The sequence below is a fragment of the Hordeum vulgare genome, chromosome 3H, assembly GCF_904849725.1.
Source record: "Hordeum vulgare subsp. vulgare chromosome 3H, MorexV3_pseudomolecules_assembly, whole genome shotgun sequence".
NCBI classification, from domain to species: Eukaryota; Viridiplantae; Streptophyta; class Magnoliopsida; order Poales; family Poaceae; genus Hordeum; species Hordeum vulgare.
The window spans coordinates 486,188,725-486,205,820 of record NC_058520.1 but is presented as its reverse complement, the minus strand read 5'-3'; positions in this window follow the sequence as shown (position 1 = coordinate 486,205,820).

Sequence of the window (17,096 nt, the reverse complement as noted above, 5' to 3'; positions counted from 1 at the left end):
ATTCCAAATGTTCATATTGAGAGAGCTTGGCCTTGGAGAGTTCATACTCGGGAACAGTTTGAGATGATGATGATACATGCTTCGATAAAACCGATGTGGTCGGTTTAGAGAAGCTAGTACCAGTGATAATAACAGCGTCCGGGTCTTCTGCTGTTGTCAATGGACTTGGCAGCTTGGGGCATCCATTGTTTCCTTGGGAGAGCTAGGGAGATCCACTTGATCTTCAAGTTTGTCTTGGTTCGGGTTATCTTGGATCGGCGCCGATTTCTCGGTAGGCTCCGAGATTATGATAGGAGTTGACCCGCCAGTCTTTATTTTCTTCGCATGTGCCCTGAAAGGAGCAGGGGTTACGTTTATAGGACTGAAAACTTATCACCATCAGATTCAAAGTAAAAATTATCAAAAGACTTACCCAGGGACACGGATCATTGGCGGAAGTGCCGACATTACTGAGTCGCCAGATGTAGGAGGAGAACTCTGCAAGAATTGTACGTCGAAGGTATGAGCAGGTTACAAATGCGATCCAAAAAGACGTGAAGAAGTGTTGATTAAAAGATACCTCATTTGGCCTTTTCTTGTTCCTTGTTGGTAAACCGGATACCAGATCGCCGGAATGACTTCGGGTCTTCCGATTTGAAGTGTGTTGTGCTTTCTTCAGAAGAAAATTTGGGTCCAAACAAGCATTTGGGTGTGAGAAGGGAACTTTCCCACGAATTCGCCTGGCCGGCTTAGGTGGAGAAGGAGATGAATCGGGGGAAACATAAATTACCTCTACAGAATCCTCCTGGCTTTCGTTGTCTTCATTCTATTCAAGAGATGCAGAGGTATAAATACAAAGTTATCAGTAATGAATGGCGAGTTAAGAAAGGATAGGTTTTTACCTCCGAAGGTGCGTCGTCGACTTGGGATTCATCGGCCTCAGATGGTTCAGTCACAACAGCTTTTCCCTTGCCCTTGGATTTCTTGTTTGGAGGCGGCCTAGCTTGCTTCATGGCTGGTTCTTTTGGCTTCTTGGACCAAAATGTATCACTTTTCTGAAATGGCATATTTTTTACGAAGCCATAGTTCGAATGAGACATAAAAAGTAAAAGACAAAAGGTGGGTTAAAGTTGTTTACCTTGGGTGCCGGGTTAATTTTGCAGAAATGTTTGAGACCTATTTGGCCGCATTTTCCCGCGGGCTCGCCGGTCAACTTCTTGATAATGGTGACAATATCACTTTCCGTAAGAGCCGTGTGGAAGTAGCATTGAGGATGATCTAAAGTGTCGTCGAATTCGCACATTAGCCCGTCCCGGCAACTTAAAGGGACGATGCGCCATTCAACCCAGCAGCGGATCAAATCAACTCCAGTAAGGCCGTTGTTTGTCAAAGATCTTAACTCGGACAATACTGGGATGAAATATGACTCCTCCTCTTCGGTGAGCTTGTCCGGGAGCTTGAAATTCGTTGGAAGGTGATCTTCCCTATAACCCAGAAGTTTGTTTTCACCTACAGGCGAGGTTTCTTGACAATAAAACCAAGACTCGCCCGAGCCTTTGGGGTGGCTTGGCATGGCGAGTGACGGAAATGGGCTATCCCTGCGGCGTTGAACATTTACACCGCCGAGCTCCAAGCTGGGGCCATTGTGAAATTCTGTTTGGCGATTTAAGTGGAAGAAATACCAGAATAAGGGAACTGAGGGTTCCATCCGCTGGTAAGCTTCACAAAACATGCGGAACTGGCATATGTTGCTTATCGAATTGGGCCCTAGATCTTGGAGGTGGACATTCATGAAAACCATGGCATCTCTGAGGAACTTCGATCCAGGTGGCTTAAAACCCCGCTCAAGGTGTTCAACGAAAACAACTATTTCCCCTTCTTTGGGATTGGGGATTTCTCCTCCGAACCCGGTACGCCAACCGATAACATCCTGAGGGTCCAGATTTCCCGTTTTCACATAATCCTCTAGTATGGCATCATTAACCATGGTAGGGAGCCAGCCACTTTTGAAGACGGCGCCCATGCTACAAAGGGATAAAGTACGGGTGAATTGACACGCCAAAACATCTACTGTAAGAGGTGAAACGATTTCATTTGACTCGCCAAGTAATTTATCCGCTGGCTGAGGAAGATTTTTGATCCGCCAATGAAGGCCCAGGTTAGGTTGCTAGGGCGACTTACGAAACTTTGGCTACTTAAGGGAGCGATGTTTCCAAGGCGTCAGAGGCATTTATCCAAAAATGGCGAAGTATGAAGATTACAAACAGTTTTTACATAACAAGCGGTAGCTTATGGATCTACTGGACAGATGGAAATAAACGCGGAAAATAACCGAAGACGGCAACCTACGACTAAGATGGGATAATACTGTTGATTTGATGAAGTGCTACTCTAAGTGTGCAAATCGAGAGCGAACAGATAAAGGTATCAAGGACATTGGTTTTCTCATCATCATCGCCATCAACTAAACAGGAACAAATAGAGCCATTCAGGAGATTCCCAAATCACAGTAGGTATGAACTTCGGAAGAACTTGGATCTACTCTTAAAATTGCGGAAGCTAACCTGGTGGATATGGTCGGAGACGTTTGAAGAAGGTTTCACCGCGAGTACTGCGCGGACAGTAATGAAGGTTTCAGACGAATGTGAAAGCCTCGAGGTGGCGACGAGATGTTCGGCGACGACGAGGTGTACGGCGGCGACGAAGTGCTCGACGGCGGCGAGGCGTTCGACGGCGACAAAACTGCTCGGCCCCGACGGGGTGTTCGGTGGCGACGAAGTCTTCGGGCAGCACCAAAGCTTTCGGGCGGCGACGAGGTCTTCGGACGGCGGCGGAGCTCTCGGGTGGCGATGAGATTTTCGCTGCGATAATGGGGGGATAAGGGCGATAATGCGGGTAGGTCAAATGCGCCCAGTCCTTTCCCCCCACCTATTTAACAGGGCAGGCGCTGGAGTTGAGGCGCCGTGAGCGGGAACTGCCAAACGATATAGATTCGCCATGATGGCGCCCCGAAATTTTTGGGATAACGATGTCGAAGGATCCGTTGAGAGATTATGTCGTTATCCTTTCCGAGATTCGAGGAAGGAGCTAACAAGAAGCGGTTTGGCGACTCAGGTTTTTCCGCAACAGATGGCGGTTTGAGTGCATGATGCATAAGAAGAGTGAAGATGAATCGCCCTTAAATTGAGCAAAGATATTGGCGTGAAGGAAATTCAAGTCAATCTGGGGCCTAATGTTGGGGATATTATCTCCTGATAACCCGCCCTAGTTGGGCCGGGTCACCAAAGCTGGCGACTCATCTAAAAATGTAGTTTGGCCCTTGGTCTGGTAAAGCCGAGAGTAGTATGGCGGTTTATGACTTTCGGAAGGAGTCCATAATAAAGGTCCCAAAGCTTCGGAAGGGCGGCGACTTAGAGATCGCAAGAGTCACGATTTGTGTAAAGGAAAGGACCCTTGTAAATCCTAAGGACTCGACCTGTATATAAAGTCGAGTCCCAGGGGAGAAGAGGAGAGGTTAGAAATCATCGAGTGCTAGGTCTGGCGAGTTACGCCCTCCTTGTAATCAAAACTCCATCAATACAACTCAAAGCAGGACGTAGGCCTTTACCTCCTCACGAGGGGCTGAACCTGGGTAAATCGCCGTCTCTCTCCCGTTCAAACCCCTTTGAGTTGCCACCAAAGTGCGATGGCTCCAATACTAAGTCCTTTCACGAGGACATCTGCCGTGACAAAACCACGACAGGCGCGGTCCGGTGAGCTTCTCCACCTTAGACTTCTCCATGGTGATGGATTGCTGCTTGAAGAAGAACAAGTTGTGCTAGAGATCGACGCGGGGCTCGATCCCCACAAAGCCCTCTCACAGGATCACAAAGGCCGTCAGCTGCAGTATGGCGTTCGGTGCCAGGTGATGCGGTTGCAGGCCAAAGAAGTGAAGCCACTCGGAGAAGAAGCCGCTGGCCGGAACCCCGAAGCCCCGATAGAAATGCTCGTTGCAGACCACGACCTCTCCCACGGCGGGTGTGGGAGTGGTCTCGGCGCCGGGGAGTCGCACCAACACCTGGGAGGCTGGGGGCAGCAGCCGGTGATGACGGAGCGCCTCGATGTGCTCTTCGCCGATCTCGCTACCCAGCCAGGCTCCCTGCGACGAGGCCTTCTGCGACGAGGACCTTTTTGAGGAAGAGCCGCCGGCCATGGCTGCGGGCGGCTAAAACTCGAAGGGGCTGGCGGCTTTGCGGCGACAAAGGCGAGGAGGACGAAGAAGGCAAGCTCTTTCTCTCTAGGCTGAGGGAGGAAGAGAGCCTGGATGCGGGGCGAGAAGGGGGGCGAATGGCCTCCTCGGAACCCCCGCATCCCATTTAAACCCCACGAAGCATCGTGGGGAGGGGATCCGGTGCGCGCGGGACCCCCACTAACCCCGTGTATTACGGGCGGTAACGCTTCTCTAAGCCCAACCGCCGCGGAGTAAATCCGCAGAGGATCTCTCGCGCGGAGGCCGAGAGGGCATCGTGGAGGGACCCAGGGCCCAGGCCCGGTCCCGTCACCAGTAATCACCATCATTACGTCAGGCGGGGCCTGGCACGTGGCGCTCTCTGGGCAACCTACGACGAAGCCGAGGTGTCGCCTCAAAGCCACCAAGTATCGGAGTCGGCGCTACCCGTCACGAATGGCGGCAGAAACACCAAGACAAATCATCAAGCCGGTGAGGCCGACCGCCCGCAGGCGGCAGGCCTCTCTAGCTTCGGGGACTACTGTCGGGGGGATAACCCCAGGGTAGGCTCATCAAGCCTGCTCCTTCATTTCCTACCCAAAGGATATGAACAAACACAGTTTCCCAAGGCCCAAGTCCTCTGGCCGGCTAGGCCGCGCCTACCGGCTGGAGGACAAGGCGGCCATCCCTCTGACCAGCCAGGCAACCCCTACCGGCTAGAGTCGAGATGGTTACCTCTTCCTGACCGGCTTGGTCAGGCCAGCCGGCTAGGAACGAGGCGGCCGTGCCCAAGCCGGCTAGTCAAGCAGGCTAGCCGGCCGGGGATCACAAGTCACATCAGATCATAGGTTAGGATGAGACCTTACGATTAAAGGTAGCTACACGTCAGCAAAGGTACTCGATCAGAGTGTCCGGCAGTTACGAGCATCGGCGGCCACACCACTGACCTACCCCGGCTCTGATCCATCACCTAGCATCGTGTCGGACCATCACACTCCCACTACATTCCTGCACTCGGCGTGGGGAATAGTGGAGGCGGTCATACTACCTGCCCATGATGAATCTCGCTGGACGACGCTCGACGTATAGCGCGTGCTCAGCGTCAACCTCACGCGAGAGCTTCATTGGCCATCCGGCGGGTCCCACAGCCAATCGAGACCATGCAGTCGGCGGGCCCTGATTCCGTGACAACAGACCTTCCCCTACAACGGCACCAGAAGAATGCTGATAGCACTCCCCGATAACAAAACTAGAAGAATGTTGTTGATGGCCCACCAGCACGTGGGTTCGCAACAGTTTTTGAGGGTAGAGTATTCGACCCAAATTTGTTGATACGCCAGACAGGAGGTGAGAGAATACTCTCGAGTATTATTAGCTGAATTTACCAGATTCATCCACACGTGAAAGATTAGTATCTACAAGCAAAGTGTCAGCAGCAAAGCAGTATGATAACAACGGTGTCAGAAACGATCTGTTGACGGCACACTATTCCTAACGATTGTATCAATGGCGCCAGAAATTGCCCGTTGACGGAAATTGTCTGTCCCCCTCAACGACCAGCGAACCAAAATTGTAGCAGGTAGCAGCAGTGTAACGAGTAATAGCAGTGGCAAGGAACAGCAGTAGTGACAGCAGTAGCAAGTAGCAACAGTAGCAAGCGACAGTAGTAGCAACAGTAGTAACAGTAGCAGAGCAAAACAAGTAACGACAGTAGCAGCAGAGCAAGACAAGTAACAGCAGCAGTGGGACAAACTCGTAGGCAATGGGTCAGTGATTTGTTAGGATGATATTCATCATGCAACAGTTATAACACGGAGAGATATGTGGCTAGCTCCCGTTCGTCAATGTGATGTAGGCATGCATTCCGTGTGTCGTCATATGTGCTTAGGGAAAAGAACTTGCATGACATCTATTGTCCATCCCTCCCGTGGCAGCAAGGTCCAAAAGGAAACTACGGGATATTAAGGTTCTCCTTTTAATAAAGAACCGGACCAACGCATTAGCACTTGGTGAACACATGAACTCCTCAAACTATGGTCATCACCGGGAGTGGTTCCGGTTATTGTCAGTCTGGGGTTGCTGGATTATAACACATAGTAGGTAACTACAACTTGCAAGATCGGATCTAAAACACACATATATTGGTGACAACATAATAATTTCAGATCTGAAATCATGGCACTCGGGCCCTAGTGACAAGCATTAAGCATGGCAAAGTAGTAGCAACGTCAATCTCAGAACATAGTGGATACTAGGGATCAATCCCCGTCAAAACTAACTCGATTACATGATAGATCTCATCTTACTCATCACCGCCCAGCGAGCCTAGGAATATATTACTCACGAACGATGAAGAGCTTCATGGAATTGGAGAGGGAAGAAGGTTGATGATGACGATGGCGACGATTTCCCCTCTCCGGAGCCCAAAACGGACTCCAGATCTGCCCTCCAGATGAAGAACACGATGTGGCGGCGCCTCCGTATCGTAAACACGACGAAATCTTCTATTTTTTATTTTTTCTGGGACGAAAGTGAATTTATAGAGCTGAGATTGGGGGTGGCAGAGCCACGTGGGCCCCACAAGCTTGCTAGCCGCCACCAGGGGGTGGCGGCTACAGGGCTTGTGGCCCACTGGCCGATCCCCTCCGGTAGATCTTTGTGTAGGTATTTTCATATTTTCCAAAAGTATTCTCCGTAAATTTTCAGGACGTTCTGAGAACTTTCATTTCTGCACAAAAATAACACCAAGGCAATTCTGCTGAAAAGAGCTTCAGTCCAGGTTAGTTCCATTCAAAACATGCAAATTAGAGTCCAAAACAAGGGCAAAAGAGTTTGGAAAAGTAGATACGATGGAGACGTATCAACTACCCCAAGCTTAAAACCTTGCTTGTCCTCAAGCAACTCAGTTGAAAAACTGAGAGAGAAAGAAAAACTTTGACAAACTCTGTTTGATCTTGTTGTTGCAACTATGTCTAACTCATAACCAGAATTTCAGCAAGATCAGAAGTTAACCACATAAGCAAGTGACACAAAGGTCTCACGGTAAACTAATATCAATGGCATAATTACCTAACGAGCAAATAATAATTAGTTTCAAATACCAACACTTCAATCAAAACAAGCATGAAGCAATATGAATAGGTGGTATCTCGCTAGCTCTTTCTGCGACCGCAAAACATAAATGCACAGCACTCTCAAAGATCAAGGGTTGACTAAACATTGTAATTCATAGCAACGAAGATCTAGTCATAGTCATACTCAATATCAATCAAAAGCAAAGCATAAAATGACAGAGGTGCTCTCTAATTGGTGCATATATAAGAAGAGGATGACTCAACAGGAAAATAAATAGATAGGCCCTTCGCAGAGGGAAGCATTGATTTGGAGAGGTGCGAGAGCTCAAGCTTTGAAAACAGAGATAATAATTTTGGGTGGCATGCTTTCATTGTCAACGCAATGACCAAGAGTTATCAATATCTTCCATGATACTCATGCTATAGGCGGTTCCCAAACAGAAAAGTAAAGTTTTAACTCCCCCACCACCAATCAATAACACTCCACGGCTAGCCGAATCCTCGGGTACCGTCCATACTAACATCAATCCGGGGGAGTCTTGTTTTACACTTAAGTTTTCGATTTAAGCGTGGAACTGGGCATTCCAATTACCGGCCCCTTTCTCGTGAATGACAGTGAATAAAAACATGTCGAGGATAACACTCCTAGCATGGAAGATATCAATAGCCCCCTGTCACCACATGAGCGGTTCGGGCATGCAAAACAGATTATTTCTTGAAGGTTTAGAGAGTGGCACATGCAAATTTACTTGGAACGGCAGGTAGATACCGCAAATAGGTAGGTATGGTAGAATCTCATGGAAAAACTTTTGAGTTTATGGAAGTGGATGCACAAGCAGTATTCCGCTTAGTACAAGTGAAGGCTAGCAAAAGACTGGGAAGCGACCAACTAGAGAGCGACAACAGTCATCAAGATGGAAAGAGTATGACTAACATTGAATGCAAGCATGAACAAGATATAAATCACCATGAACACGAACATCATAGAGGCTATGTTGATTTTGTTTCAACTACATGCATGAACATGCGACAAGTCAAGCCACTTGAATCATTCAAAGGAGAATACCATCATATCATACTACATCATAGTCATCTCAAAATCTATGTTGGCATTCAAGACAAACCATTATAAGCTCTCAGCTAGTTAAACATGGCATCAGAAACTATGATCTCTAAGTTGTCATTGAAAACATGGTTCTCTCACAACAAAGCTGAATCAGGCATGACAAGGTAGTCATATTTACAAAAACAAAATAGATAGAGTTCATACCAGCTTTTCGAGTCTCGGTCACTTCATCATATATCATCATTATTGCCTTTCACTTGCACGATCGAACGATGTGAAAAATAATAAGTGTGCTCGTGCAATGGACTCAGCTGAAATCTGCAAGCAAACACAAAGGAGAAGACAAAGTAATATGGCTCTTTGAAAGCTAAACAGGTATGCATGCAAGAACCACTAAACATTGTAACCAATATCTTCTACCTTGACTCAAAGAAAAAGAAAACTATTTACACGGGAAAGCTCCCAACAAGCAAAAGAAGAAAGAAAAATCTTTTTGGGTTTTCTCAAAAGGACACAAAACAAGAAAACAAGAAAAAGAAAATAAACTAGCATGGATAATACAGTGGCAAAGTGTAAACACCGGCTAACAAAGTGAAAGGATAAGCATGAATGTGAAGTCTGTGAGAACACGTACTCCCCCAAGCTTAGGCTGTTGGCCTAGCTTGGTCTACTCCCGAGGATGGTCCTGGCTAAACCCAAAATCATAATGGGTGTTATACGGGAGCATTGCAGCCACTGCCTGAATAGCTGCCTCACGTAGTCGAGCAGCCTTCGCCTCCCTCTCATACTCCTTTGCCTCTCCTATGGTTATGTAGTATCTTCGTTTTACCTGAAAGTCAAAGAAAGCAGGAGCAGGAAGGGTAATATGGAAAACACGCTGCCGGTTAAATATCAAGCGGTATAGGAGAGATCCATGATCCCTCTCAAGGAACTGGTAGCGTGTTAGAGCGACACGATCAAGGTAGGCTGTACCGAGAGGAGGGTCTTCTGACAGGATGGATACTCCAAGAAAATTTGCTAAGCGTGTAGCATAAATTCCACCAAAGAAATCCCCCTCAATGGCATTATTATTCAGCCTCCGATATTATAGCTCCCATATTGAAGCTCCTGTCACCTGTTACTGCGCTCTTCAGGATACTAAGGTCGGAAGCGCATAGGTGACAATGTGCAACCTTGCCGTTAATGCACCTACCTATGAAGAGGGCAAAGTAGTGCAAGGGAGGGAAATGGATGTTTCCTATGGTGGCTTGCGTGATATCTCTGGTTTCTCCAACAGTTATACTAGAGACAAAGTCTCTGACCGAAGACTTAGAAGGATCATTAATGTTACCCCCATCGGTTATCTTGCAAATCCTATTGAAATCCTCCAAATCCATGGCGTAGGATTTATCATACAGATCAAACAGTGGATGAGTCACGGCCAACTGAAAATTTAAATCTACGCACGAAAGAGGCAGTGAGCATAGCATACTGTTCACATTTATCTGAGAGGAATTCTTCTAACCCGGCATTGCGGACAAGTGTATCAAACTCATCCTTGAAACCTGCTTCGATCATGAACTCATCGGAAGGCCATTCACATGGTTCTACCGGTGCGTCCCTTAGTTGATAAGGTTCGGGCTCCCGAAAAGAAAGACGGGGACCCTTCTTACTTGAGGAACCACCATGAAACTTCCTCCTGAACATAATTTCCTTTTGCTGAAATTTTTGAAGTTCAAGAAAAAAGTGAATTAAGACCAACCACACCTTGTAGCAACTACTCCTACTAGTGCCTACGGACCGTATCACACGCTAAAACTACTTGGGACCAGCTAAATCAACATTTCTAGCTCAAGAACAGGATTTACCAAGGTAGCAAGAATACGCGAAGGATAAAGCACGAGAGCAAAAACTAATTGGACCAATGGAGGAGTCACTTACCAAGGAGTAATTTCCCCAAAACGGTTCGTAGAATGGTGCTTTGAGCAAGGACATCGAAAATCACAGCCAAATGAGCAAGAACATGGGTTTGAGTAGCGAAACAATTTTTTCTGGAGGTGGAAGAAGAGGATGGGAGCTGGAATGAGTGGAGGGGTCCCTGTGGGCCCCACAAGCTTGCTGGCCTCCACCAGGGGCGTGGCGGCTGCAGGGCTTGTGGCCCACTGGTCAGGCCCCAGGACAGCTCTGAGGCCCAGCATTTTTCAAATATTGTAGAAAAAAACATACTAGATTTTCAGGACCATCGGAGAACTTTTATTTTCGGGGTATTTTTCTCCGGGACGCTAAAACAGAAAATAGGAAAACTAAACTAAATCTATCATTTTTCTTCTAGCAACAGAAAATGAAAGCTCAAAACAGAGGTATGCGACTCTTTGATTCATCCATTTCATGGTCATCGAAAGAAATCTGTCAATGGGGTTGATCAAATCCTCATGACAAAACCTTCTCGAATCGCAAGAGAGAACGGAGAATTTTTGGATAGCCACTAAGTCACCTCAATGGGGATATGTATCTCCCCAACAAGCAAATCATACTTCATCTTGACACGAGGAATAGGGCATTCAAAGCTCCCAATAAGAATCAATGAAGTCTTTTCGATAGCATTGATGCAATGTACTTGATATCGTTTCTTCGGAAAGTGCACTGTGTGCTCATTACCGTTGACATGGAAAGTGACATTGCCTTTGTTGCAATCTATAACAGCCACTGCAGTGTTTAAAAAAGGGTCTTCCAAGGATGTCAGCCATGGCATCGTCCTCGGGAATATCCAAGATAACAAAGTCTGTTAAGATAGTGGTGTTCGCAACCACAACAGGCACATCCTCACAAATGCCGATAGGGAAAGCAGCTGATTTGTCGGCCATTTGCAATGAAATTTCAGTGGGTGTCAACTTATCCAGTTCAAGTCTACAATAAAGAGAGAGCGGCATAACACTAACACCGGCTCCAAGGTCACATAAGGCAATTCTTACGTAGTTTCCTTTAATGGAGCAAGGTATAGTGGGCACTCCGGGATCACCAAGTTTCTTAGGAGTCCCACCTTTGACAGTGTAATTGGCAAGCATGGTGTAGATCTCAAGATGTGGTATCTTCCGTTTATTAGTCGCGATATCTTTCATGTACTTGGCATACAGAGAAATTTTGAGCATATCAGTTAACCACATCTGTAGAAAGATGGGTCTTATCATCTCAACGAAGCGCTCAAAATTCTCATCATCCTTTTTCTTGGATGGCTTAAGAGGAAAGGGCATAGATCTTTGAACCCATGGCTCCCTTTCTTTGCCATGCTTCCTAGCAGTGAAGTCATTCTTATCGTATCTCTTAGGTTGTGGGTTATTAGGATTAACCGTAGGTTCAATCTCCACATCCTCATCATTGCTAGGTTGAGCATTATTATGAACATCACTGTCCATATTATCACCAGGTTCATGTTCATCACCAGATTGTGTTTCTGCATCAGACGCGGAAATATCATTAGGTTCTTCAGGTGTGACAGTATTTGGTGAACTGACATGTAGGTTTCTATCATCCTTCTTCTTCTTCTTAGGATGACTAGGTGTATCAGCATTAATTCCTTGAGAATCTTGATCAATTCTCTTAGGATGACCCTCAGGATACAAAGGTTTGTGAGTCATTTTGCCTCCTCTAGTAATGACTCTGACAGAGTTGTCATTTGATTCATTGAGCAGGTCATTCTGAGCTTTAAGTACTTTTTCTACCTGAGTAGTAATCATAGAGGCATGTTTACTCAGAAGCTTCATATCATTGACATTTCTGTCTACACAAGCACTTAAATGGCTAAGCATACGAGTACTTTGTTCCAAATGTCTGTTAACATAATCATTGAAACTCTGTTGTTTGGCAACAAAGTTGTCAAATTCACCAAAGCATAGGCTAGCAGGTTTATCAAAAGGAATATCACTCTCGTCAAAGCTATGCAGAGAATTCACTTCTACTACTTGTATCGGGTTATCGAGACCATGGATCTCTTCGATAGGTGGTAGATTTTTGACATCTTCGGATCTAATGCCTTTCTCTTGCATAGATTTCTTGGCTTCTTGCATATCTTCGGGACTGAGGAATAGAATACCTCTTTTCTTAGGAGTTGGCTTAGGAGGTGGTTCGGGAATAGTCCAAGAACTATCGTTGATCAACATGTTATTCAGTAGGGTCTCAACTTGTTCTACAGTTCGTTCCCTAAAAACACAACTGGCACAACTATCTAGGTGGTCTCTAGAGGCATCGGTAAGTCCGTTATAGAAGATATCAAGTATCTCGTTCTTCTTAAGAGGGTGATCAGGCAAAGCATTTTGTAGCTGGACGAGCCTCCCCCAAGCTTGTGGGAGACTCTCTCCTTGGAGTTGAGCAAAGTTGTATATTTCCTGCAAGGCAGCTTGCTTCTTATGGGCAGGGAAATATTTCTCACAGAAGTAATAGACCATATCCTGGGGACTACTCACACATCCAGGAGCAAGAGAGGTGAACCTGGCTTTAGCGTAACCTTTAGAGAGAAAGGAAACAACTTAAGGATGTAGTAGTGGCGGATCTTCTCCTCGCTAGTGAAAAGGGTGGCTATATCGTGTAGTTTGGTAAGATGGGCTACGACCGTCTTAGAATCATAACCGTGGAAAGGATCAGATTCGACTAGAGAGATTATCTCAGGGTCAACAGAGAATTCATAATCCTTATCGGTGATAAAGATAGGTGAAGTGGCAAACTTCGGGTCGTATATCATCCTAGGTTCAGAGATTTTTCCTTCCACTTGAGAAGTAATTTCTCAGCGTCATAGGCATCCTTACACGCAAGAAAATCCTCAGCTATCTCTCCCTCCATAATGTAACCCTCAGGTATATCACGCAATTCTTATCTAGGAGAGCTAGATCTAGCAGGAGCAAAAGCAGGTTCTATCTCAATAGTATCGGCAGTTTCAGAAGCATCACGAGCATTGGCAGTAACTCTAGCAATATGAGCATCAAGGAACACCCCTAGTGGAACATCAGGCAAAGTAGTATCTCTAACAGTATCAGGCATAGCATCTCTAGCATCATCAGACATAGCATCTCTAGCAGTATCAAGCATAGCATCTCTAGCATCATCTGGCAAAGCAGTATCAGGCAAAGCATCTCTAGCAGTATCACGCAAGGCAGTATCAGGCATATTATCTCTACCATCATCAAGCACAGGCGACATATCAAGATTTCTAGCAGGAGGTGATGTCGCAAACTTACTCATAACTGAAGGTGAATCAAGTGCAGAGCTCGATGGCAGTTCCTTACCTCCCCTCGTAGTTGAGGGCAAGACTTTGGTTTTTGGATCCTTCAGATTCTTCATAGTGATCAGCACATATAAATCCCAAGTGACTCACAGAATATAGCAATACCTCCCCGGCAACGGCGCCAGAAAAATGTTGATTTCGTGACAACAGACCTTCCCCTGCAACGGCACCAGAAGAATGCTGCTAGCACTCCCCGGCAACGAAACTAGAAGAATGTTGTTGATGGCCCACCAGCGCGTGGGTTCGTAGCAGTTTTCGAGGGTAGAGTATACGACCCAAATTTGTTTATACGCCAGACAGGAGGTGAGAGAATACTCTCGAGTATTAGCAACTGAATTTATCAGATTCAACCACACCTGAAAGATTAGTATCTGCAAGCAAAGTGTCAGCAGCAAAGTAGTATGATAACAACGGTGCCAGAAACGATCTGTTGACGGCAGACTATTCCTAACGATTGTATCAATGGCGCCAGAAGTTGCCCGTTGACGGAAATTGTCTGTTCCCCTCAACGACCAGCGAACCAAAATTGTAGCAGGTAGCAGCAGTGTAACGAGTAATAGCAGTGGCAAGGAACAACAGTAGTGATAGTAGTAGCAAGTAGCAACAGTAGCAAGCGACAGTAGTAGCAACAGTAGTAACAGCAGCAGAGCAAAACAAGTAACGGCAGTAGCAGCACAGCAAGACAAGTAACAGCAGCAGTGGGACAAACTCGTAGGCAATGGGTCGGTGATTTGTTTGGATGATATTCATCATGCAACAGTCATAACACAGAGAGATATGTCGCTAGCTCCCGTTCGTCAATGTGATGTACGCATGCATTCCGTGTGTCGTCATATGTGCTTAGGGAAAAGAACTTGCATGACATCTATTGTCCATCCCTCCCGTGGCAGCGGGGTCTAGAAGGAAACTACGGGATATTAAGGTTCTCCTTTTAATAAAGAACCGGACCAACGCATTAGCACTTGGTGAACACATGAACTCCTCAAACTATGGTCATCACTGGGAGTGGTTCCGGTTATTGTCACTCCGGGGTTGCAAGATCATAACACATAGTAGGTAACTGCAACTTGCAAGATAGGATCTAAAACACACATATATTGGTGACAACATAATAATTTCAGATCTGAAATCATGGCACTCGGGCCCTAGTGACAAGCATTAAGCATGGCAAACTAGTAGCACCATCAATCTCAGAACATAGTCGATACTAGGGATCAATCCCCGTCAAAACTAACTCGATTACATGATAGATCTCATCCTACTCATCACCGCCCAGCGAGCCTATGAATAGATTACTCACGAACGATGAAGAGCTTCATGGAATTGGAGAGGGAAGAAGGTTGATGATGACGATGGCGATGATTTCCCCTCTCCGGAGCCCAAAAGAGACTCCAGATCTGCCCTCCAGATGAAGAACAGGATGTGGCGGCGCCTCCGTATCGTAAACGCGACGAAATCTTCTCTTTTTTATTTTTTCTGGGACGAAAGTGAATTTATAGAGCTGAGATTGGGGGCGGTAGAGCCACGTGGGCCCCACAAGCTTGCTAGCCGCCACCAGGGGGTGGCGGCTACACGGCTTGTGGCCTAGTGGCCCATCCCCTCCGGTGGATCTTTGCGCAGGTATTTTTCATATTTTCCAAAAATATTCTCCATAAATTTTCAGGACGTTCTAAGAACTTTCATTTCTGCACAAAAATAACACCAAGGCAATTCTGCTAAAAACAGCATCAGTCCAGGTTAGTTCCATTCAAATCATGCAAATTAGAGTCCAAAACAAGGGCAAAAGAGTTTGGAAAAGTAGATACGATGGAGACGTATTAGGCCCCTCAAGCGACAAGACAAGACTCTCGTGGGCCCCTGGTCAGCCGGCAAGGCTGCTAGCCGGGTCCCACTCTTGTACCCTTTATCCATATTGTAGGCCGGTGGGTTCGCCTATAAAACCCCCCGGTCGCCCTCCATGCAGAGGGATCGGATCATATCCACACGGTCGAACAACACTGCACATCTACCAACCACATAGAGAGAGGGAGGGATGATCCGGCTGCTCCCCTCTTCCTCCTCCAAAGACAACTCCAGGAGCAACCCTGTAATCCATTCATACGCATCAAACACTCCGGCAGGACTAGGGGTCTTATCTCTACGGAGAGCCCTGAACCTGGGTACATCGTGTGTTCCATGCTTGTACCAACCTCGTTCCCAGCACCCTCCTATGTCCCTTCTGCTCTCAACGACTTTAGCCTACCTATGGCATATGTTGTGAGTATTCACCGACAATGGTGATGGTCTATTCCTGCACGGCTCCGCCCGAGCTCCGCAGAAAACCGATCTAGAGGAAGAACTACGATCTAGAGGAGTGGGCAGCACGTGGCAAAGTTGTGTCTCAAAAGCCCTAAACCTCTAGTATATGTAGGAGGACAGGGAGGAAGCCATGGCGCGCCAAGGAAGGCCTCCTTGGGTCGGCCGAAGTGGGGAAGGGAGGAGTTCTCCTCCAATCCCACTTGGATTAGGACTCCTTCCTTATTTTCCCACCTCTTTTGGATTTTCCACTTTTTCCTCATGGGATTTCCTTGGATGACTTTTGTCAGCCCATTATACCTTATTGCGCATCCAATAAACCCACGTGGACCCCTTGGGGCGTGGTGGGCCCTGGAAACCATTCGTCACTCCCGGTACACTGCCGGCAATGCCCGAAAACCTTCCGGAATCCAAACACCAACTTCCTATATATCAATCTTCCTTTCCGGACCATTCCGCAACTCCTTGTGACATCCAACATCTCATCCGGGACTCCGAACAAATCTTCGGTCACCAACAAATATAACTCAACTATAACGAAACGTCACCGAACATTAAGTGTGCAAACCGTGCGGGTTCGAGATCTATGCAGACATGACCTGAGACACTCTCCTGTCAATAACCAACAGTGGGACCTGGATGTCCTTACTGGTTCCTACATATTCTACGAAGATCTCTATCGGTTGAACCTCTATGTTAAGGATTCATATAATCTTGTATACTATTCCTTTGTCCTTCGGTATGTTACTTGCCCGAGATTCGATCGTCAGTATCTCTATACCTAGTTCAATCTCGTTGACGGCAAGTCTCTTTACTCGTTCCCTAATACAAGATCCCGTAACTAACTCCTTAGTCACATTGCTTGCAAGGCTTGTTGTGATGTTGTATTACCGAGTGGGCCCCGAGAAACCTCTCCGTCACACGGAGTGACAAATCCCAGTCTTGATCCATGCCAACCCAATAGACACCTTTGGAGATACTTGTAGAGCACCTTTATAGTCACCCAGTTACGTTGCGACGTTCGATAACCCACAAGGTATTCCTCCGATGTCCGGGAGTTGCATGATCTCAGGGTCATAGGAATAGATACATTGACATGCAGAAAACAGTAACAATAAACACACACGATCATATGATACATTTATAGTTTGGGTCTTGTCCATCACATCATTCTCCCAATGATATGATCCCGTTATCAAGTGACAACACTTGCCTAGGGCC